This window comes from Chrysochloris asiatica, unplaced genomic scaffold (assembly GCF_000296735.1).
Source record: "Chrysochloris asiatica unplaced genomic scaffold, ChrAsi1.0 scaffold00086, whole genome shotgun sequence".
NCBI lineage: Eukaryota > Metazoa > Chordata > Mammalia > Afrosoricida > Chrysochloridae > Chrysochloris > Chrysochloris asiatica.
This window is the reverse complement of record NW_006408604.1, coordinates 12,648,961-12,658,572: the sequence shown is the minus strand read 5'-3', so window position 1 is coordinate 12,658,572 and position 9,612 is coordinate 12,648,961.

Sequence of the window (9,612 nt, the reverse complement as noted above, 5' to 3'; positions counted from 1 at the left end):
GCTCCGCGGGAGAAAGATGAGGCTTTCTACTCCCGTAAAGATTTACACCCTCGGAAACCCTGTACAGGGTCGCTATGGGTCGGACCCGACTCAAAGGCATTTAACAACAACAACAACAAGCCATAAAAACCCTTCCAATGCTTTGTAATAGCCCCCTTTATATTGAAGGAAAAACACACACAAAAAAAATTGATTCAGAGGAGAAAAAGTGCTATTTTTAAAAATGAGTCAATGAATCATCTTTAAATAACAGGGAGGAGCCCCTGACTTAACGGACTTTGAGGACTGGGAATCAAATACCAATTTTCATTTGAATCACATTAGCTGAATGCCAAGATGGCAGTTAAAATGACCAGAATGCAAGAGGGCAGGAAGTCAGAAGATGAAAGAGATAACCAGTTGCCTCTCAGTTGACTCAGGCTCATGGCAACCCCATGTGTCTCATGGTACAACTGTACGCTATAGAATTTTTAATAGCTGATTTTTCAGAAACAGATTACCAGGTCTTTCTTCAAGTGGACTTGAACTTCCAACCTTTTGATTAGCAGCTGAACACCCAAACCCCCAAACCAAAACCATTGCTGTGCAGTCAATTCTGACTTACAGGGACCCTATAGGACAAAGTGGGAGTCCTGGTGTGGCGCTATGGGTTAATGCACTGGATGTAAATCATTTGAACTGCAAGGTCAGTGGTTCAAGCTCACCAGCCGCTCCTCAGAAACCCTATACAGGATGGCTATGGGTTGGAACCAGGCTGACAGCACTTAACAACCACAACAACACAGGACAAAGTAGAATTTCCCCCATGGGGTTTTCTATAGCTGCAAGTCTTTGCAGAAGCAGACTGACACATCTTCCTAACAGAATCACTGGTAGGTTTGAACAAATGACTTTGGCTTAAAACTGAAGGTTTTAACCACTAAACTACTGGGTCCTGAAAAGCCAGACGAGGAAGTAAAATGGAATATTAACAGATCCTTGATTCGTCCAAGTGAGAAATAGGAAAGAGAGAGAAAATGAACAAAGAATAGATGTGGGAAATTAAAGACAAACAGCAAGAAGGCAGTCTTAAATCCAGCCCAGTTCACAGAGTTGTCATGAAAATAAAAGGAAATAATGAAAGTGAAGCTGTTCTAAAGCTGACCTGATAGCAGAAGCTAGGTGTTACCAGTGGATTTCAGGATGTAGGGGAGCAGGGTGCTAATTAACAGCTGGTCACATTAACTATTTACACTCCTGGCAAGAGGTAACTTGTTGCCATCTGTCTGAGGCCACCCTCTAAATGGAGTAGCACTGCATCATAGAGTTTTCAAGGAAACCTTCTTTACAGGAGTAGTTTACCAGGTCTTTTCTCCTTCAAAGAAACTGATGGGTTAGAATCACTGACCTTTCAATTAGCAGCTGAGCACGTCAACATTGTACCAACAGGACTCCTTGAAAATATTCGTAACTGTGGTCTCTAGGGAGATATTGGCCAAGAGCATAAAATTTTGTACACCATGCTAACAAAATTTTTTTTTCTATACACAATGGGCAACATGGAATGACTTTTACTAAGAGTGTTGCATGATCAGATTGTTTTTGTTAGAAATTAAATCAGATGAAGAGACCAAAGTTAGGGGAAGAGCCAGGAGACAACTGTTATAGTCAAGAAATAATGAGGAAACGCCCCTCCAAGACTGAAACGTAAAGGGAACCCATGAGCAGGTATGTAAGCTTGCTGACAACCACATTGATCTACTTGTGAATGGAAGAGAGGGAAAGGCAGCAATGAAGAAATGGGCTGAGTTCAACCATGGTCTATTGACTCCCGTTGACCTGGAGATGAAAGAGAAAAGAGGAAGGGTTGGTTGGTCTGAAATGTGGTGCGGCCTGGGACTCCTGAGACCATGGACAAGGACATAGCCACAGAGGGCTAAAGCTGTGAGTGAAGCATCCAGCTGATATTAAGTGAGGGGAGATGCACGAGAACACCCAAACTTGCAGGTAGTATCCATTTGACCTAGCTTTGATGGCTTCATGATCAGAACTCGACTAGAGAAAGATTAAAAATAAGTTTTGATAAAGGAAATGAGTATAAATTGCTACAATTTGATGAATTTGACCTATACTTATGGATGTAGTAGCTCAAAATATCAACTGAGAGGGAAGAAGTCTTCACATCAATTATCAATCCGGGTTGATAGGGATGGGCAACTTAGACACTGGCTACCTGAAATGAGGGGACTATAAAGGCACAAAGTGACTGACTTACAAGTGTTCAAGAGGGAGCTTAGTTTAAGAGTGTGCTTGGGAAGGTAGAGTCCCCACTGAATAGTTTTCATCTTGTCTAGATGGGTCTGGTGAAAATAGATGGGGATAAAAGTCTTATGATTCAATAGTGAATAAATGCTATCATGACTAATTATGACTGTCACAACTGAAGGTAGAAGTTTTATAACAAAAACAGGAAGTAGTAAACCTTACAGTCTAGAAACAGAGGACCCTAGGGCCATCAAGGGAGAAGAGCACAAGCTAAATGCGGAACAGAGATGGAGGCAGAGATGAGGACATGGAGACAGAGCAGCTGAGGACTCTAGACTTATGGAAAGAGAAGAACTGTGTGATGGCAGCCAGGATGCAGGCTTGCAGAATGTTCCCTTTGGTTGTTTAAATTATTATATATCCCTGAGTGTTTTTGTGTACACTTCCCCATCCCCACCCCCTGCAAAAAAAAACAACAGAGGACATGGAAGCCAATACTGTTGAATGATGATGCACAGAGGAGATTGTAATCATGGCAATGAAACAATGGTGTAAAGCCAATGTTCTCCCATGTAAACTACCACTCAGTTCACAATAAAAACTTTAAAAAGAAAAATGAGGAAGCAAAGATGAGACTGACAATGGGCAGGGAAACTAGGTTACTGGGAACAGAACAACTATTGTGTTAAAGGGAACAAATGTCACTGAAGAAATTGTATGCTGTAGTTATTAGATGCCATTGGATTGGTTCCAATTTATGGTGACCCTATGGACAACAGAATGAAACACTGTCCAATCCTGCACTATCACAATTATTGTCATGTTCGAGCCCATTGCTGTTCCAAGGTGTCCCATCTATCTCCTTGAGGGTTTTCCTCTTTTTCACTGACCCTCCACTTTACCAAGCATGATGTTCTTTTTCAGGAACTGATCCTTCACGATGACATGTCCAAAATACAAGTGATGACATTTCCCCATTCTTCAAAAGAACAGTCTGGCTGTACTTTTTCCAAAAACACATTTGTTTGTTTTTCTGGTAGTCCATGGTGCTTTTAATATTCTTCAGTAACACCAAAATTTAAATTAATCAATTCTTCTCTGGTGTTTCTTATTTATTGTCCAACTTTCACATGCATATGAGGCTACTGAAAATACCCATGGCTTGATATCAGGCACACATTAGTCCTCAAACTGCAATCTTTGCTCTTTTAACACCGTAACGAGATCTTTTGCAGCAGATTAACCTAATGTAATCCGTTTGATTTCTTGACTGCTGCTCCTATGAGTATCGTTTGTGGATCCAAACAAAAGGAAGTCTTTGGCAACTTCAATCTTTTCTTCATTAATCATGATGTTATTTATGGGTCCAGTTGTGATGATTTTCATTTTCTTCACATTGAAGTGTAATCCATACTGAAAGCTGTCGTCTTTGCTGTTCATCAGTAAGTATTTTAAGTCCTCTTTGCTTCTAAAAATCAAAGTTGTGTTCTCTGCATATCATAGGTTGTTAATGAGTTTTCTCCCAATCCTGATACCATGTTCTTCTTCATATAATCCAGTTTCTTAGATTATTTGCTCAGCATACAGACTGAATAAGTATATAACCCTGGCGCACACATTTCCTGATTTTGAATCATATGGCAGCCCCTTGTTCTGTTCTAACTGCCTCTTGATCTATGTACAGGATCCTCACTGGCACAATTAAGTGCTCTGGACTTCCCATTCTTCACAGTATTATCATAGTTTGTTATGATCCATACAGTTGAATGCCTTTGCATAATCAATAAAGCACAAGCAAACATCTTTCTGGTATAATCTGCTTTCAACCAAGGTCTATCTGACATCAACAATGATATCCCTCATTCCACGTCCTCTTCTGAATCCAACTTGAATTTCTGGCAGCTCCCTGTCAATTTACTGCTGCAACTATTTTTGAAAAGTCTTAGCAAAATTTTACTTTCATGTGATGTTAATGATATTGTTTGATGGTTTTCACATTCTACTGAGTCACCTTAATTTGGAATGGGCACAAATATAGATCTCTTCCAAACAGTTGACCAAGTAGCTGTTTTCCAGTCTTCCAATTTTCTTGAAATAGACAAATGACTGTCTTCAGCACTGCATCAGTTTGTTGAAACATTTCGTTCTGTATTCCATCAATTCTGGAGCCTTGTTTTTCACTAATGCCTTCAGTACAGCTTGGATTTCAATGCCATTGGTTCTTGATTATACACTACCTCTTAAAATAGTTGACTATCAACCAATTCTTTTTGGTACAGTGACTCTGTGTATTCCTTTCATTTTCTTTTGATGCTTCCTTCACCATGTGCTATCTTGCCAATATAATCCTTCTATCTTAACTCAAGTGCTGAACTTTTCTTCAGTTCTTTCATCTTGAGCAATGTTGAGTGTGTTATTCCCTTTTAGTTTTCTAATTTCAGTTATTTGCACATTTCACTATAATACTTGAAATTTCTGTTCAACTCTTTTATTTCATCATTTGTTTCAGTCACTTTAGCTTCTCTAAAGAAGAACCAGTTTCAGAATCCCTTCTGACATTCACTTTGATCATTCCTTTATTTCCTGTCTTTTTAATAACCTTTTGCTTTAATGACTTTCATGAATGATGTTCTTGATGTCACCCACAACTCTTCTGGTCTTCCTTCATTAGTGTCTATTACATCAACTCCGTTCTTGAGATGATCTCTAAATTCAGGTGGGATACACTCAAGGTCATATTTTGATTCTCATGGACTTGTTTTCATTTTCTTCAGCTTTATCCTGAACTTGCATATGAGCAGTTGATTGTCCCATAGCTGACCCCTGACCTTGTTTTGGCTGATGATATTGAGCTTCTCCAGCATTTCTTTCCACAGATGTAGTCAATTTGATTCCTGTGAATTCCATCTGGTAAGGTCCACATGTATAGTTACCATTTATGTTATTGAAAAAGAGTATTTGCCATGAAAAAGTCACTAGTCTTACAAAATTCTATCATGCAATCTCTAGCTGTTTCTTTCACTAAGCCATATTTTCCAATTCCTGATCCTTTACCTTGACTTCCAACTTTTGCATTCTATCACCAGTAATGATCAGTGCATGTGTTGATCAATTTCATACTGAAGAAGTTGGTAGAATTCTTCAGTTTCATCATTATTGGCTTTAGTGGCTGCTGTGTAAATTTGCATAATAGTGATATTAACTGGTCTTGCTTATTGTTGTTGTTGTTGTTAAGTGCCATCGAGTCAATTCTGACCCATAGCGACCCTGTATAGGGTTTCCAAGGAGTAGCTGCTAAGCTTGAACCACTGACACTGCAGTTCAAATGACTTTGTAGTCTGACATATTAGCCCACAGTGCCATAACAGGTCTTGCTTGTAGACATATGGATATTATCCTTCCACAGGCAGCTTGTACTTAAAGATAGATTTTGAAATATTCTTTTTAATGATGAATGCAACATCATTCCTCTTCAATTAGTTGTTTCAAGTATAGCAAACCATATGATTGCTTGGTTTAAAATGGCTAATCCCAGTCCATTTCAATTCACTAATGCCTAGGATGTCAATCCTTATGAATTCCATTTCATTTTTGATGACTTCCAATTTTTCTAGATTCATGCTTCGTACATTCCATGTTCTGATATCAATGGGTGTTTGCAGCTGTTTCTTCTCATTTTGAGTTGTGCTACATCAGTAAATAAAGGTCCCCCAAACTTTGCTGCATCCAATTCATTAAAATCAACTCTACTTTAAGGAGGCAGCTTTTACACAATTGTATTTTGACTTCCTTCAACCTGAAGACTCATCTTCTGGCACTATATCAGACAATGTCTGCTGCTATTCATAAGATATTTAGTGGCTAGCCATTCAGAAGTGATCTGTCTCTCTTTCTTTCTAGCCTGTCTTAGTCTGGAAGATGTTCTGAAACCTTTCCACCATGGGTGATTCTGCTAGTACTGGAAATACCAGTGGCATAGTTTCCAGCATCACAGCAACACACAAGCCACCACAGAATGAAAAACTGAAAAATGAGTGGTGGAACAAATTATATAAAAACTATTAAATAGGAATTTAATTTGCTATGTAAAATTTCACCAGAAATATAATGAAATATTATTTAAAAAAAGAAATATAGGGTCTACTTTAGCATGAGAATTGCTCAACTTTACTATAATGAGATTCAGACACCATTTATCACCTATCACGATGCCAAGAATTCATATGATTGTGAACACATTCAGTTGGTGAGGATGTTGTTGTTAAGTGCCATTGAGTCAGTTCTAACTCATATATAGAGACTCTATATAGAGTTTCTGAGGAGCAGGTGATGGGGTTGAACTGCCAACCTTGTAGTTCACAGTTTGGTGTTGATCCCAAAGTGCCACAATATATTGCTGACTGAAGCCAAATAACATAACCCGAATGAGAGGAATTTGGAAATTTTCAATAAATTCCCTTAATCTTTGAGCTAGCAACTACCCTTTGAAAAATTCTTCTGATGCTTGTTGTTGTTAAGTGCTGTCTAATTGATAACAACTCACAGAGATCTTGTATAAGGTTTCTGAGGAATGTCTGTTGTGTTTGAATTGCTGGCCTTGAGGTTCAAACTGGCCTTTCAGTTCAGTGCCAATCCTACAATGCCACACCAGGATTCTGAAGCTACATTTCTACAAATATAAAGCCATACATACATAAGGTTATTTACTATGGCATTCTTTGTAATAATAAAATACGGGAAATAGCCCAAATGCCCATTGAGAGGAATCTAGTTAAATGGCTATGAAAAAGAATGTGAAAGGTGTCTATGAAAAAGTTCAGGATATGTTGTTAAATGAATTGCTAAATAAATCAATACATTGTTAAGGTGCAGAAGAACATATATATCATGCCTCCCTTTGTTTAAGAATGAAGGGAAAATAGAAGGGGGACGTGGATAGAAGAACAAGGTAGACGGGAACATGGAGGCAGGTTTGCATGGACAAAATGGGACAGAGGTAAATAGTGATGTATGCTTTACCTTAGAACAACAGGGCTCTGTGATACAGGGATCAGGGCATAATCTGAATGGGTGCAAGAAGGAAAATAATATTAAGATACTTGACCGTCTTATGAATATTGGTTTCCCTTGCCTACTATTGTAAAATCGGCACTTGAGTGGAATAGAAAGGAATATCAGGAAACATGATTACAGAAAGCTTGCAAGCCTGTCTTCAGCCTATAACTGATCAGAATACCTAAAAGTGGTTCTAGAACTTGCCCAGTGAAATAGGCTTCTTGCAGAGACTTTGTAGTGTATTATACCATAGATGGAATTCTGAGCCCCATCCAGAACCTTCTGAAGTGGGGCATTCCCACTTGAAAAGACAAGTAGATCAGCCTGGAGCAGCTAGAGGAACAGAAGATACTTCTTGAAAGAAAGACCAGCAGGAAAAATCCAAAACAAAAATGGCAGTCTGATTGCCTACTACAAGAACAAGAAAGTTGTTCCCTGGGGAGCCATCAAGGCAAGCAACCATGTCTCTTCAGGACAAATCCCCCTCAAAGACTGAAACTCAAAGGGAACACACGAGCAGGCATGTAAGCTTGCTGGTGACCACATTGGTCTACTGGTGAGTAGAAGTGAGAGAAAGGCAGCAATGAAGATATGGGCTGAGTTTAACCACATCCCATAGACTCCTGTAGATCTGGAGATGAGATGAATAGCTGGTTGGTCTGAATGGTGAGACCTGGAGACTCCTGAGCCCATGAACAAGGACATAGCTACAGAGGGCTACAGCTGAGAGTGAAGCATCCAGCTGATATGAAGTGAGGGGAGATGCACAAGAATGCCCAAACTTGCAGATGATATCCATTTGACCTAGCTTTGATAGCTTGATGATTAGAATTAGAATACAGGAAGTTAAAAAAAATTTTTGATAAAGGAAACGAGTATAAATTGCTACAATTGGATGAGATTGACCTATACTTATGGATGTTTGTTGTTGTTGTTATGTGCCATGGTGTCTGTTCCGACTCATAGCGACCCTGTACAAGGTTTACAACGCTATAAATTTTTATGGGAGCAGAACGTTTCATCTTTATCCCATGGAACAGCTGGTAGTTTTGAATTGCTGGCCCTGAGGTTAGCAGCCCCAATCGTAACCACTACACTACCAGAGGATGTAGTATCTAAAAATACCAACTGAGAGGGAAGGAGTCTTCACATCAAGTAACAATCCTATCCCCTTTGTATACAGGGTAGATAGGGACAGGCAACTTAGGCATTGGCTACCTAAAATGTAAGGAGGGGGTTGTAAAGGCACAAAGTGACTGGCTTACAAGTTTTTAAGAGGGACTTTAGTTTCAGAGTGTGTGGGGGGAAGGTAGAATTCCCACTGAAAAGTTTTCATTTTGTCTAGATGGGTCTGGTGAAAGGAGATGGGGATAAGATTCTTATGATTCAGTAGTGGGTAATTGTTATCATGACTAATTGTAACTGTCACAACTGTAAAGGTAAAGTTTTATAACAAAAATTGGGGAGTAGTTAATCTTATAGTCCAGGAACAGAAGACCCTAAGACCATCAAGGAGAAGAGCACAAGCAGAAGGTGGGACCCTACCCAGAGAAGCAGCAACACCAGAAATGAGGACATGGAGAAATTGAGCAGCTGAGGACTCTGGACTCATGGAAAGAGAAGGACTGCGTGCTTGAGGCCAGGAAGCAGGCATGCAGAATGTGCCCCTTGGTTGTTTAAATTATTATATATTCCTGAGTGTTTCTGTGTACATCAAAAACAAAAAACAAACAACAACAAGAAAAATCCCCATAGGAATAGAAGAAATTTTTGCTGAATGATGATGCATGGAGGAAATTGTAATCATTACAATGAAATGATGAGTATAAAACGGATGTTCTCCCAACTTAAAAAAAAAAAAAAAAGAATGAAGGGAAAATAAAAATTTATATGTGTATATATTAGATATTTGATTATGTTTGCAAAAAAATAACCATAGAAAATACAAATCAGTAATAAATAAAAATGGTTACCTGGAAAGAGTGGATGAGAATGGAGTGAGAATAAGAATAAGAGTGATCGATAGAGAAAGTTTTTAAAGCTTAAAACTGAATGGCATCCTGGTGTAGTGCTGCAGGATAATGCACTGGACTGCAATGTCAGTTTGAACCTCAAGGTCGGTGGGTCAAATTCACCAGCTGCTCCTTCGAAACTCTATACAGGAGTGCTGTGAGTCAGAGCCAATTAGATAGCAGTTAACAACAACAACAAAACTGAATGGATATGCGACTAACCAAAGGGCGAGAGTTTTAGTCTGTGTTACAGGTCAAAAACTCTCCAGTATGGATTCCAGCCTGACTAATTCGACCCTAT